The sequence below is a fragment of the Dendrobates tinctorius genome, unplaced genomic scaffold, assembly GCF_039654945.1.
Source record: "Dendrobates tinctorius isolate UK_male_01 unplaced genomic scaffold, ASM3965494v1 ptg000211l, whole genome shotgun sequence".
Classification (NCBI taxonomy): Eukaryota; Metazoa; Chordata; class Amphibia; order Anura; family Dendrobatidae; genus Dendrobates; species Dendrobates tinctorius.
This window is the reverse complement of record NW_027361878.1, coordinates 10,388,988-10,404,761: the sequence shown is the minus strand read 5'-3', so window position 1 is coordinate 10,404,761 and position 15,774 is coordinate 10,388,988. Positions and strand designations below refer to the sequence as shown.

The following is a 15,774-nucleotide window of genomic DNA, read 5'->3' as shown; positions in this document are numbered from 1 at the left end:
CTAACAAAAAAAAATTTTGGTTCCAAAATTGTGCTGATGTAAAGTAAACATGTGGGAAATGTTAGTTATCAAGTTTATTGTGTGCCGTATCTCTGTGATTTAAGGGCATAAAAATTCAAAGTTGGAAAATTGCGAAATTTTCAAAATTTTCTCCAAATTTCCATTTTTCTCACAAATAAACGCAAGTTATTTGAATGAAATTTTACCACTAACATGAAATACAATATGTCACGAGAAAACAATGTCAGAATCACCGGGATCCATGGAAGCGTTCCAGAGTTATGACCTCATAAAGGTACAGTGGTCAGAATTGTAAAAATTGGCCCGGTCATGAACGTGCAAACCACCCTTGGGGTTGAAGAGGTTAAATCACCCCCCTTTTGCGCCACTCAAAATAAAACAATAAAAATAAAATCAAACATACACATATTTGGTATCGCTGCATTCAAAATCGCCTGATCTGGCAGAAAAAAAAGATTAACCTAAACGACGTAGCAAGAAAAAAATTCAAAACGCCAGAATTACTTTTTTTGGTCACCGTTACATTGCATTAAAATGCAATAATGAGCAATCAAAAGGTCATATCTGCATCAAAATGGTATCACTACAAACGCCAGCTCGGCATGCAAAAAATACGCCCTTACCCAACCCGAGATCACGAAAAATGGAGACGCTACGGGTCTTGGAAAATGGCGCATTTTATTATTTTTTTTTAGCAAAGTTTGTAATTTTTTTTCACCACTTAGATAAAAAAAAAGAACCTAGACATATTTGGTGTCTATGAACTCGTAATGACCTGGAAAATCATAATGGCAGGTCAGTTTTAGCATTTAGTGAACCTAGTAAAAAAAGTCAAACATAAAAAAATAAAAAAGTTATGGCTCTGGGAAGAAGGGGAGTGAAAAAAGAAAACCGAAAAAAGCTCCGGGGGTTAAGGGGTTAATTTGCATAGAAAAAGCAAAAAAAAAATACACTGCAAATGAAACGTGAGAACATAGCCTTGCTCTGGTCACACGCTTGTCCATCAGCTGCCATTTCGAGGACAGGATTACTTTTCTGTCTGTGAAGAAAGCTGAACTAACAAGAGAGGGTATGGCTTCTCAGTTTACGTTTCCATGATGAGCTTTTGATGAGTTTTTGACTGCAGAATTTCTGCATCATTTATGCTGCGTTAAAAAGAAGCACAGAGTACACGAAATTTCTATTAGGCCACATGCACATGGTGAGTATTTGGTACATTTTTTACCTCAGTATTTGTAAGCCAAAACTAGGAGTGGGACAGTCAGAGGAAAAGTATGAAAGCAGCACGCCACCACTGCTGTATTTTTTACCCACTCCCAGTTTTGGCTTGCAAATACTGAGGTATAATACTGACCAAATACTCAACGTGTGCACATGGCCTAATACTTAAAATGTTTGAAAAAAATCATATGCTTGAGCAGGGCCGGCCCGAGAGATTACGGCGCCCTAGGCGAAACTATTTTGTTGCGCCCCTACTATTCTTGGCAGTAGATGAAAACTTGGTATATAAATTTAGGAGCAAAATAAACCACAACAACAATGATTAATTAACTCTCTCCTAACTCTTTAATCTTCTGAGAAGTTGTATAGGTCAAATATATACAAAGTAATCAATAACACAAAACAAAAACGACCATAGATAATTAAAATTTTTGTTTCCTTGCCTTTTTTTTTTAAAAGGATGACACTAAGTCACCGAGATTAATTTGTTTAGCAACTTCAGATTCTATCGAAATTGTTGCCAACCCAACCAACCTCTCTTGCGTCATATTTGCCCTTAAATATGTACACTTTTCTTTCCATCCCTAAAACTTTTTGCCTTTTGAAAAGATTTTTTATAATTTTTTCTATTTTTTCTCTGGCGCCCCCTTTGGGTCGGCGCCCTAGGCGGCCGCCTAGTTCGCCTATACGTTCGGGCCGGCCCTGTGCTTGAGGCCACGTTCACACGCTGAGTATTGGGTGAGTTTTTTACCTCAGAATTTGCAAGCCAAGACAAGGAATGGGTGAAAAATACAGAAGTGATGACGTGTTTCTATTATTCTTTCCCTCTGATTGTTCTGGCTTACAAATACTGAGGTAAAAAAAACTCACCAAATACTGAACGTGTGAACAGGAACTTCGACCACGTTCCCACAATAAGCTTTTGGTGGGTTTTTGATGTTGCAGATTTTCTGCACCCATTAAGTAAAATAAATTACTTGCATTTTTTCGAGGAAAGAAAAGCAGCGTAAAAAACTCACCAGCAACTCATAGAGTGGGAATATAGCCTAAGGCCGGGGTCACACTAACCAACGCAAAATACGGTCCGTAGTTTACAGGCGTAATACGGATGAATGACCCCTAAATAGTGCTCCATATGTCATCCGTAAGCAAGGTGTTGTCCCGTATTTTGCGCATGTCAGGATCCGTATGGAATCCGTATGGCATCCGTATGGAATCCGTATGGTGAGATTTTCTCGCAGCCTTGCAAAATGGACATTTAACGGTTTTGAGGCCTGCCCACTATTTAAATCAATAGCCTGCACCCTATTTATTGGCTCAGGAACAGGTGGCTGCCTCCATTCTGTCCATTTGTGACCTTGCCTTGCGCAAAGCTATATCTGCAGAGGAGCGACTTCTACTCACAATACGGTATGTACTACACAACCATATTCTCTATGTTCATGATGTGTTGGCCAAAGTATGTATTTTTTGCTTCTTGGAGTAACTTTTATGCCCTCATCTTAGTCCACATATGTGTCAACTTACAGACCAGAATGTTATGTGTAATATGTACTGAATATCACTAACTCATTGTGCAAACAAAGATGTGTGTGTTATTTGCTCTGAAATCCTACAAACTTTGTTATGTATGGACCTGTTTGTTGTGTAAATGTGTGCATTCTAAAATATTCCTTTTCTGTTGTTCTTCAGCTTCCTGGCCACTGGCCTGTCTTATGCTGCCCTACACCATGAGTTTCTGATTGGAAGATCTACCATTTCTTGCATACTCAGGTCAACATGTAGTGAAATCTGGACAAGACTCCATCAAGTGGTCATGCCCGAGCCCAGGATGGAAGACTGGTTGAGGATATCAAGAGACTTTGAGGAGGAATGCCAGTTTCCAAATTGTATTGGGGCCCTTGATGGCAAACATATCCGGGTGCGTAAGCCGCCGAATTCTGGCTCCCAATTCTTCAACTATAAACAATACTTTTCTGTTGTATTGTTGGCTCTGGCTGACCCTCAATACAAGTTTATAATTGTTGACATTGGGGCCTATGGAAGGACGGGAGACTCTAGAGTCTTCAATACTTCCATTATGGCTCGGCGGCTACGCACCAACCAGTTGGATCTACCACCACCACGCCAGCTACCAGGCTCCACTCAAGAATCTGTCCCTTATGTCCTTGTGGCAGATGAGGCGTTTCAGTTTACACGCAATTTCATGAGGCCATATCCCCAGCGCAACCTTGACCACAAGCGCAGAATTTTTAATCAAATCAAATTTATTATTATCGCCAAGTACATATTACATATATACAAGGAATTCTTTGTGGCAAAGAGGCAACATAATATATAACAACAGATACAACAAGTAACATCTAACAAGACAGATACAGTATATAGTCTACACATGACGATTTAATTGTTGAACAGAGAGTGGATAGAAGCTGTTCATATGGCGGTTGGTACTGCATTTGGGGACTCTGAAGCGACGTCCTGAAGGGAGTAGTTGGAATGAGGAGTGTCCCGGGTGAGAGGGATCGGATGAAATTTTCAATGCGTGGGATCGAATACTCTTATCATAAAGATCCTGGATTTTAGGCAGGGGGGAGCCTATAATTCTCTCTGCTGTTCTGAAAGTCCTTTGTAAGCGGAGTTTGTCATGCGCAGTGGCTCCCCCATACCAGACTATCAGAGAGGAACAAATCACAGATCTGATGACAGCATTAAAGAATAAGATCAGCAGATTCTTAGACAAACCATATCTTTTCAGCTGACACAGGAAGAACATCCTCTGTTGTGCTTTTCTTATAACAGCATCCACGTTTTTCCCCCATTTAAGATCATGAGAGATGATAACACCAAGGAATTTGGTCTCTGTGACCCTAAGAACCACTTCATCATGGATGTAGATTGGAAGTATCTCATGTTGATCTTTCCTAAAATCCACAACCATCTCAGCAGTTTTTTTAGTGTTGAGTACAAGATTATTGGCTTTACACCAGTCACATATTCTTTCCACCTCACTCCGATACAAGTCTTCAGCATTTCCCCTGATGAGACCAATCAGTGTCATATCATCGGCAAATTTCAAGATTTTTACTGAGTCTGCTGAAGAGATGCAATCATTCGTATAGAGAGAAAACAGTAACGGGGACAAAACACACCCCTGAGGTGCCCCGATGTTTGTGACCAAGGTGTTCGAAGTGAATGGTCCAACTTTTACACTCTGTATCCTGGCTGTCAGGAAGTTATAAATCCACAAGCATAAGTTGAGAGGGACTCCAAGAGCTACCATTTTCTTATGAAGTAAATTCGGATCAATGGTATTGAACGCTGAGCTAAAGTCCATGAAAAGAATCCGGACATATGAGTGCCATTCATCTGTATGATCCAAAATGTACTTCAGTGCCAGATTGACAGTGTCGTTTGCCGAACGATTCTCCTTATAGGCAAACTGAAGCGGGTCCCATAGCTTCTGCGTGAATTTTATCAGGTGGGACATCATAATTCTTTCGAAGACTTTCATAGCTACAGATGTGAGTGCTACTGGTCTATAGTCGTTCAACTCAGAGGATCCCACTTTCTTGGGGACAGGGATAATTGTGGAATTTTTCCAACACTGAGGTACAACGCACTCTTTCAGTGACACATTGTATATATTTGTCAGTATAGGGGCAAGCTGGGTAGCACATACTTTCAGACACATTGGAGATACACCATCAGGGCCAGGTGCCTTTTTGACCTTAAGTCCCTTCAGGATGCGTATCACCTCTGCCTCGGAGATCACTACTTAGGTGTTGCACAATGAATGATCTTTATATGAACAGACTGAGGAGCTTAGAGATGAATAGCCACTGCGCCTATCACGTGCTCGGCGACTGGTGGAGTGTTCCTTTGGCATTCTTTGTGCCATATGGCATGTACTTCAGTCTGCCATTCAGCTGAGTGAACAAAATGTTTATGAAGTAGTGAAAGCCTGTGTGGTTCTTCATAACTTCACCAGGATATATGATTGTTCCTCCTCTGCTGGTGTTGTGCGTAGGCCGGACAATGTGCGTAGGGTGAGACCACCTGTCAACCCTCAACATAGACCGCTCTCTGGCCTCAAAGTGCGTGATATTTTCACTAATTACTTTCTGGCACCTGAGGGGGGAAACTTCTTGGCAAGAGCATGCTGTCTCTATGTTGTAAATTTTGGTTTGATGTGTGTCCACAAATATATATTTCTAGCCCTTCTGAATCTATGACTGTTTAATTGCATTGGTAAGCGTATGTTGATACGGTTTTTGAGAATTGAGACAGAGACGACGTAAAGTGTAGTAGACAAATTTTTACTTTTGCCCTTTTTTTAGGGTTTTTTTTCTTAAAGGCAAACATATTCTTGCCCTATGTAAAACTTGGGCAATGGGCCAAATTGGCCATTTTGCAGATTTAAACATTGTTGCAAAATAAACTTTACAAACATATCCAACAAAAGATATAATGCAATAACAACATTGCAACATTAGACAATTGGATTCCAAAGTCAAAAAGAGGAGGTCTCCATCATCAAAATGATATAAAAAATATAATACAAACATTTATTATGAATGTTTTCAAATCATATTAAAAAGCCACCATGACAGGCAAGGCTACTTACGCGTTTCTAAGACATATTACATGTCTGCAAAAAAGACAATATTTCAGCGCACTATACAGGGAAACTCAAAGGATCACATTACAATACTCACTTGATAATACATAGAGAGAGCGTGATGTTCTTGAGGCTGTTTGCCTTGATTTGGAAAGAACGTTAGCTGCCCACAAATTTACGAATTTTATATGGACAGCACGCCTTTTCTATGTATTATCAAGTGAGTAGTCTATTTTGATACTTTGACTTTACCAGTATAGCGCGGTGACATATTGTATTTCTTACAGGCATGTAATATGTCTCAGAAACGCGTAAGGTAGCCTTGCCTGTCATGGTGGTTTATTAATATGCTTTGAAAACCTACATAATAAATGTTCGTTTTATAGTTTTTACATCATTTTGATGATGTAGAGCACCTCTTTTTTACTTAGGATTGTGATTTTTAGCACCAGTTGTAACACACTGGACATCTCCTGCCATCAGTCCGCTTATGGACACTGATGTACAGTATGCATCAACAATTTGCATGTTTGTAGCCACTTATAAATTGTGGAATGTTGGGGAAGGAGAAGGCGGAAGAGCAGCCTGTGGTTGCTGCTGACTATTTTGAGCAGCATCGCCCTGTGTGGGGGCATACTGTTGCCCATGATGTTGGTACTGACCTTCCTCCTGTGATTGTTGGGGGTAGAGGCCAGAGTAATACTGCTGAGGGGCTTCTTGTTGGGGAGGGTAGGCCCGTGTCTCATACCCACCAATATAGCCATGTCGTCCCCAACCAGGTTGGGACCAGCCTCCAACACTGGGTGGGAAAAAGTGGCCATATTAGTGGGGTTGGCTAGAGGCAGACATATGTTGCTGCTGTAGGGAAGGTTGGGTAGGGGGAGGATGGGGGTGAGGTGTAGGGCCACGTATTTGAGGATGTTCAGACCCTGCTTGAGCAAGCATCTGTGTGGGTGGTCTCATGCGCATAAGATTTCTGGGGGAAAGCTGCCACCTCTCCAGATATTCAAAAAGCTCATATGGGGTATTGGGGTGTGTGCTTGCATCAAGCAGGATCTGAAAATATCCTCAAATACGGAGCCTCACCTCACGGGAAAGGGCACGGAGATAAAGGGTAAGGCTACGTTAGTATGCCTCCTTCCCATCATCTGCATTGACTCTAGATAGGTAATTTAGGACCCCAGTGTCCACATTGGTCCTGGTATCTTGGACAGCCATCTGCCGCCTTCTTCGTCCTCGCCGGGATGTTACAACAGCCTGTGGGGAGCCCCGGATCTGGACAGTTGGGCTGCTGCTCATGTTGCCCTGCTCCTCCAGTATGGGTGATGGGCCAGCAGCAGACGGTCCTGGTGGTGGTGTTTGTTGGGCAGGCAATGGGTTCTCGTGTGATGACTCTTCACCCATGCTTCTTGTTGGGGGAGAAGATGGGCCAGCCACCTCTTCCCCTACAGGATCAATTATGGCCTCTGTCTCTGAGCCCGTTTCTCGATCCGTAAGGTTGGATTGAGTTCTGTTATGAAATAGAACAGAGCCAAAAATGCATCAATATTTTTGGCCCTGTAAAGTATGGGTGCAATGTGGTGTGAGGTATCTACTTACGGTCTCAGATCCATAATTGGGGCGAGGAAGGAGAGGTGGTCATAATATACGTATTTTCTTTTTACATAGCCCGCATCCCCACTCCTGGACCGCTGCTGACTTTCCCGCCGGTACTGATCCCGGATGCTGCGCCAGCGTTTCATAACATCTCCCACTGCAATGTGACAGGAAATATTATCAAGTTCACATATTTGATCGGTCACATTTTCTACCAGTAGTCTAGGCATGTGGCCTTCTGGGGTGTGCTTTCTAGCCAGGGTGGCATATCTAATTGGCCCATCCAGGCCAGATACACAGGGTCTGAATAGTTCATGTATCAAGTAACTACACTTAATAACTTGGTTGGCTAAGAGGATGAGGAGCTTGTGGCCTGGGCAAAATTATGGCAGTGTGAAACTATGTGTCACATCAAAATCTACCCGCCTCATGAGGAAAAAAGTAGAAGCACAGGAAGGGGAGGGGGGCAGAATCTGTATGCATTTTTGGTTGTGAGGTAATTTTAATCATTTTTGGGCCTTGTACTTACTCAGTTTCTGCTGCTCCTCACGTGGCCGATCACCAAAGTCATGGAACATCTGGCGACATATGCGCCTCCATGACGCCTCCTTTCTTGCCCGGTTTGTATAATTGGCATCCCGTTGGTCCCATAGTTCTGGCCGCTCCTGTACCAGTACAATGAGCATCTCCACATTTAGGAAATATGGCACCATGATGCTGCTGTACTCCGTGGAGGCGTACTTCCTGGATGTCTGGAGCGCTATTTGAGGTGATTTGCATGTCTAGGCTTCCTGATGATGGATTGGGCCATTTCCTGTCACCAGCCAAAAGACCTGCGTTTTTCTCGCAAGTCACACGTGTGGTCCGTGTGTAATCCGTATTTTTTGCGCACCCATAGACTTGCATTGGTGTATTACGGGCGTAGTACGCTGACAATTGTAGCATGCTGCGATTGGCACGGACCGTAGAATACGCCCGAGAATTATACGGCTGTTGGGAGCAAACCCATAGAGAATAATTTGTCTGTGTGTAATGCGTGCTTTTAACGCCTCTCACTCGTCCGTATTCCTCGCCAGTGTGACCCCGGCCTAAAGGTAACTAAATGACGGGCATTAAACAATAAATGTAAAAATCCTTTCTTTCTTCTGAACGAGGGGGATTTTTAATAAGAATAAAATTGCAAAGTCGATAATTTTTACAAGTGCTTTGCCATTTTGCTTATTAATATGGAGACAAACCTTTTTAACACATGTTCAAAATAATAATAATAATTGGAGGTGAAAGGTAGTCTCAAGAAAAATACAAAAAATGAACTAAAAAATAATGTGGGCAAGTCCTATAAATGTTCAAATTAAATCTTTATCCTGATTTGATGCCTCTGATAGATTTAGATTTTCAGTGATTATATTTTTCCTTTTTTTATTAAGCCATAAAAGCTCTCACATCTTGCACACCTATGGAAGGCTGCCTGAAAGGTTCATTCACACGTCAGTATTTGGTCAGTATTTTGCATCAGTGTTTGTATGCCAAAGCCAGGAATGGAACTTACCAAGACAAAAATATAATTGAAAGACTGATGTCTGTTCTTTGTTTTGGAGACATTCCTGGTTTTGGCATACAAATACTGATGAAATACTGATCAAAAATACTGATGTGTGAAAGAGGCCGAAGTGAGAGGCTGGGGTGTTGACACGCGTAAAATGAAAACTTCTGCTGGCATCTGTTGTTTTGATCGGAGAAAGAAAAGAATGAAGAGAACTAGTAAGTTTTAAAAGACATCAGAATAATACATGTCGGGTGTATGGTGTGTACAGTATGTGTCTCTGGTGCAGGGAAAGAAGGAGAAGTGTATTTAGAGAATCACTTCCAGCAATGTATATATTCATGTGACATATCACCTAGCAGAAATGCCATTGCTCTGACTGATGACATTGTCACCTGCTGTGAAATATCCAGCTCATGTGAACATATATATAATGCTTTATGATATTGCTTTAGTGATATATGTAAAACAAAACATGATGTGGTAACTTTTAAAGCTGTAGAAAAAGTTTGTTTTTTAATACATTGGCACTAAAACACTAACATGTCCTTCAGTGTCATACATAAGTTGCCATTTTCCACATCCGTCTCTGTCCCCAGAGGGACTCACAATCTAAAGGGGGTTTTACACTAAGCGATATCGCTAGCAATATCGCTAAAACGTCACTGGTTTTGTGACGTTATAGCGATATTGCTAGCGATATCGCTATGTGTGATACTTACCAGCGACCGGCTCCCCCGCTGTCCATCGCTGATCGCGCGAGAATGTCCGGCTCCATTTCTCGTCGGGCGCTTCCTGCTGAGACTTCCTGCTGTGACGACGAGCGACGCGTGGAGGCGGGCGGGAGGACGTCAGGATCGCTGTGTGTGAAAGGTGAGTATCGTGCGCTGCGTCGCTGCTGCATCGCTGTGAGATCTTTCTGTATGAAAGCTCACTAGCGATCATTTAGCGATGCACCAGCGATCCTGACCGGGTCGGATCGCTGGTCGGATCGCTGGTGCATCGCTAAATGTAAAAGGGCCTTAAGACTATACAGTGGGGAAGAAAGTATTTTAGTCAGCCACCAACTGTGCAAGTTCTCCCACTTAAAAAGATGAGAGCGGCCTGTAATTGACATCATAGGTAGACCACAACTATTTGAGTCAAAATGACCTTGTCTGATCCAGAAAATGACCTTGTCTGATTTGGCAAGATTTATTTTTCAAATTATGGTGGAAATTAAGTATTTGATCATCTAAAATCATGCAAGATTTCTGGCTCTCACAGACCTGTAACTTCTTCTTTAAGAGGCTCCTCTGTCCTCCATTCATTACCTGCAGTAATGGCACCTGTTTTAACTTATCAGTATAAAAGACACCTGTCCACAACCTTAAACAGTCACACTCCAAACTCCACTATGGTGAAGACCAAAGAGCTGTCAAAGGACACCAGAAACAAAATTGTAGCCCTGCACCAGGCTGGAAAGACTGAATCTGCAATTGGCAAGCAGCTTGGTGTGATGAAATCAAATGTGGGATCATTAATAAGAAAATGGAAAACATACAAGACCACTGACAACCTCCATCGATCTGGAGCTTCACGCAAGATCTCACCCTGTGGGGTCAAAATGATCACAAGAACGGTGAGCAAAAATCCCAGAACCACACGGGGGGACCTAGTGAATGACCTGTATAGAGCTGGGACCACTGTAACAAAGGCTGTCATCAGTAACACACTATGCCACCAGGGACTCAGATCCTGCAGTGCCAGACATGTCCCTCTGCTTAAGTCAGTACATGTCCAGGCCCATCTGAAGTTCGCTGTAGAGCATTTGGATTATCCAGAAAAGTATTGGGAGAATGTCATATGGTCTGATGAAACCAAAGTAGAATTGTTTGGAAGAAGCAAAACTCATCATGTTTGGAGCAGACAGAATGCTGAGTTGCATCCAAAGAACACCATGCCTACTGTGAAGCATGGGGGTGGCAACATTATGCTTTGGGGCTGTTTCTCTGCAAAGGGACCAGGACGACTGATCCGTGTACATGAAAGAATGAATGGGGTCATGTATCGTGAGATTTTAAGTGCAAACCTCCGGCCATCAGCAAGGGCATTGAAGATGAAACGTGGATGGGTCTTTCAGCACGATAATGATCCCAAGCACACTGACAGGGCAACGAAGGAGTGGCTTTGTAAGAAGCATATGAAGGTCCTGGAGTGGCCTAGCCAGTCTCCAGATCTAAACCCCATAGAAAACCTTTAGAAGGAGTTGAAAATCCATGTTGCCCAGTGACAGGCCCAAATAATCACTGCTCTAGAGGAGATCTGCATGGAGGAATGGGCCAAAATACCACAAACAATGTGTACCAACCTTGTGAAGACTTAGAGAAAACATTTGACCTCTGTCATTGCCAACAAAGGATATATAGCAAAATAGTGAGATGAACTTTTGTTAATGACCAAATACTTATTTTCCACCATAATTTGAAAAATAAATCTTGCCAAATCAGACAAGGTGATTTTCTGGATTTGTTTTCTCATAGTTGTGGTCTACCTATGATGTCAATTACAGGCCTCCCTCATCTTTTTAAGTGGGAGAACTTGCATAATTGATGGCTGACTAAATACTTTTTTCCCCACTGTATTTACCCATCCATGTGAGTGTTACTATCCCTGAGAATAGAAGTAGAAAATCTGGAGACCCAAAAAAAAGCACAAATAGGGTCTTAACTAGTTAAAAACATGGGGTGCACCAGGGAGAGGTACGCTAACCTTGTTTTGTTGCAACTAAGTAACATGTGAAAATCCTGGATCAGCTGCTGCAGGACACGGGTCCAAAGACAGAGGATAATGGTGTATGTGTCCAAATCTGTGCTGCTGATAAAGATGGATGGCAGACGATAGTCTTCAAAGCTTTATTTCAAAACAGGTTAATAGTCAATGCGTTTCGAGGTCATGCAGGACCTCTTCCTCTGGACAAAATCTTACAACTAAACATAGATCCCTCTGAAGCTGGGTGTCCGTTTGGGACCCAGAGACTCTGCCACTATTCACACTAGGTAGGTTTTAACCGTTAGTGTAGTTGCTGTCTCAAATGGGTACACCTTGCCGTGGTGGGACAGCTTTATACTTTTTTGATCAAAATAGTGTTTACCAAGTACCCTATGATATTTAATGCACTTGCTTTTTTACTTATTTATTTTCATTAGGGTATATACACACATTGTTTTTTCCTTTGGTTTTGCTTAAACATAGATCTAGCGGACCAGCAGCATCCACTGAGGTCTGCCAAGGAAATGAATGATAGCGCAGGTAGTCACAGAGGCATGCTGTTAATGGTGTAAAGATATATTTAGATGAGCTGTTTTTTTCCTTTCCTTGGTTATGGGAACAAGGGTCAAAATGGTAATCAAGAGAACACATATATAAATCTATCCTATGGACATTTGCACAAAAGGTGATTGTGTGGTGGGTTTTTTTTCCACAAAATGGTAGCAAATTCACTGCCAAAGAGTTGCAGTTTCTCAAAGGCGTCACTCTATGTGACTGCAGACTTGTGAATCCTCACATCTTACGTACACAGTATTCTCTGGCACCTGCTCTAGGAGTGGGTTTTCATGTTACCGCAAGTATGCATAGTCCTGGCCACATTCCGACTAGACTGTTTCCAGTCTTGCTCAATACATTTGCATTGAGCGATGCTATAACCATCTAGTTGGAATGTGTCCAGGAGTATGCATATTGCAAACATAATAATAATAATGTTATTTCTATAGAGCCGACATATTCCGCAGCACTTTACATTTCAGAGGGGAAATGTACAGACAATAGACATTACAGCATAACAATAGACATATATATCAAAACAGATACCAAGAGGAATGAGGGCCCTGCTGCAAGTTTACAATCTATGCTGATAGGGTCTGGGACTCTTGGAACCACTGCTGATCAGCTCTTTAAAGGAGACATGACACCCACATTCCTTTTAGTACTTTAGTTTTAATCCCAATAAAGTAAATACGAGCACAGCAGCTATGAAAAGTAATGCATTTTTCTGTCTGGAGGAATATAAGCAAGTAAGCTCAAATGTCCCTACAGTTGGGTTAATCTGCTTGTTGTCTTCCATGATGACAATTTACATGACTTGTATATTTCTGACTTTTTTATGTGAATTCTTGCCTCCTATTTCAAATTAATTGTAGCAAAATTATTTGTACATTCCTGTTATACGTTTTATAATAACAATACATAACATCAGAAAAACATTAAATAGCAAGCAAAAAGAGCAAAAAGATTGCACGATATAAAACAGACACACGCACGTCTGGCAATGTACAGCAATGGAAGACAACAGAGTATAAATAAAGCAGAGCTGTGAGTGTTACATACACATTACATTGTGTCCTGAGCAGTCTGGCAGATGACAGCCTACAGGCGGGGGTGGCTTCATAGAGGTGCCAGGTACTGGTAACATACATGTCTATGCAGTGCTCATATGCCAGTGCAGTTATGAACAATGCGCAGGACATGAGTCATGCACTCAGTTTGTTGTCTATTCTGGCTGTTCATGTTTTATTTCATGTTTTCTTATTATAAATGTAAAACCCCACTATAGGTATAAAACCTCTGGAAGAAAAAGAACGAGAACATTATTGACTGTTTCTCAATAAATGTTCTATCTCTCTCTGACTCTCTCATTCTCTGTCTATAGCTTTCTTTCTCTCTGTCTTTCTTTATTTCTTTCTCTTTCTCTTTATTTCTCATTCTCCCTCATATTCTTTGTATCTCTATCTCTCTATCTCTTTATCTCTCTTCATCTCTATATATCTCTCTCATTCTCTCCCCTTCTCTTTTTCTCTCATTCTCTATCTTTTTCTCTAACTCAGACTCTACCACTTTATCTTTTTATCTCTCTTTCTCTTTCTTTCTCTTTCTTTCTCTCTCTCTCATTCTCTCCCCTTTTCTTTCTCTCCCATTATCTCCCCTTCTCTTTCTCTCTCTCATTCTCTTCCCTTCTCTCTCTTTATCTCTCTTTATTTCTCTCTTGCTCTCATTCTCTCCCTTTCTCTATCTCTTTATTTCTCTCATTCTCTCCCCTTCTCTTTCTTATTGTCTAATTCCTTATCTCATTCTCTCTTTATCTCTATTTCTCTCTAGCTCCCATTCTCTCCCTTTCTCTCTCTCACTCTCTCCCCTTCTCTTTATCTCTCTCATTTTCTCTCTCTTTTTCTCTCTCTTTATCTCGCTTTATCTCTTTCTCATATGGAGTTGCTTTGGGGTATTATTCTGTGTTCTTGATGTATTCTTTTCTTATGTCATGTTTGTTCAAATTAATAACTTGATAATACAAAATAGCAACTAAAAAAAATATATTTTAACATTAAGACCAAAATGTTATGGTATTATTAATAACTTAAAATAACTTATCCTTATCCTAAGACTTGAAAAAGTTGGGCAGGTTCCTTAGAGTGTAGTGGTTTTACGTTGACGAGGCAAACAAGTAAAACAATCATTTTCTATAGTCTCATATTCTCTCTGTCATAGGGCTCGGCTATAGAACTTCTTTGTCAGATATATCGGAAATAGATTAATTAGAATTACAGTACTCTGAGCATTTATTAGATGTCACTGTGATGCTAAAGCATCACAAAGTCTAGATATGGTAGGTAGTAAGTGTACTTGATTTTTAACAAAACAGATTTAAAAAAAAATTATGTTAACATTATTTCACAATTAAATTCATATTTAATTAAAACTTGAAAATATAAATACTTTTTTAAACATTATAACGCTCTAGGACTATCATTTAAATTTAAAATACCACAATATTGTAATTATTCTTAATGTGTACTTTTTCCTTTATATGGGAAAAATTATAATTTTATTGATTTGAAATCCAATACCAAACACAGATCGAGATACCAGAAGATCCTGATCACATGTAACGTTATAACTATTATCAAAAGGTATAAAATTGTAAATAATCCATAAAAATAGACTTCCCGAAGCGCTCCAAATTTGGTGCAAAAGTAAAAAAGTGTTTATTTTCCTAGTCGTATGCAACATTTTAACGTTTTTCAAGCAAAGAATGAGTTATAGTTAGTTTATAGTTTTTGTCGTTAGCAATATTAATATTTTATTATATAAAATTGTTAATATACAAAAGAATCCAATAAAAAAAGTGAAATAAATAAATTTAGTTAAATACTGAAGTGCTTGGAAATCCCATTGATTTGGGATTATTGATAAATTGTGATTATCTATACAGTTTTTAATAAGAGGAGCACATACCTGTATGACAGACTCTGGAGCTGTGTGAATAGTGAAACAGGTAATCAAGAGGAAACTAACTCAGCAGGACCTAAAGGAGGAAACTCTTGGATAAAAGCTGTTTAGCCTTTCAAGCCAAGCCTACTAGCACATAGTGACATTGGTTGGAGAGTTTTACACAAATGCATTATAATTCACCCCATCATTAACTGGTGTCACTACTCTCTTAGTAATTGCACTGTGATTATAAAAGGAGTGGATCTGAATCATTTTAAATGTAGCAACGATGAAAATGTCATTTAACTTTTATGTACGTCAGTGAATTATGATATTTTTGTTGTAATAATACAGATAACTCCAATACTTCAATGTCTACCGGAGAAGATGTGTCATTATTGCTTTCAGTAGCTGGTATGACGGTCCTGAACAGCAAAGATATCAGTCCAACATAACAACTGCTTTAGTTTATGGATTTTAACGCAAAGATGTGGTGGTGCCAATAGCGATGGATGTCGTGGTAAAG

General features: G+C 40.5%; 1 protein-coding gene across 1 annotated transcript in view; it reads right to left on the bottom strand.

The window, feature by feature from the left end:
* LOC141058157 (4-galactosyl-N-acetylglucosaminide 3-alpha-L-fucosyltransferase FUT6-like) overlaps window positions 1-15,383 on the bottom strand; it is a 73,934-nt gene extending 58,551 nt beyond the window's left edge. The window contains exon 1 of the mRNA XM_073554302.1: window positions 15,273-15,383. The gene's annotated coding sequence lies outside the window, so the exon portion shown is untranslated. The remainder of the gene's footprint in view (window positions 1-15,272) is intronic.
* Window positions 15,384-15,774: the final 391 nt, after the last annotated feature.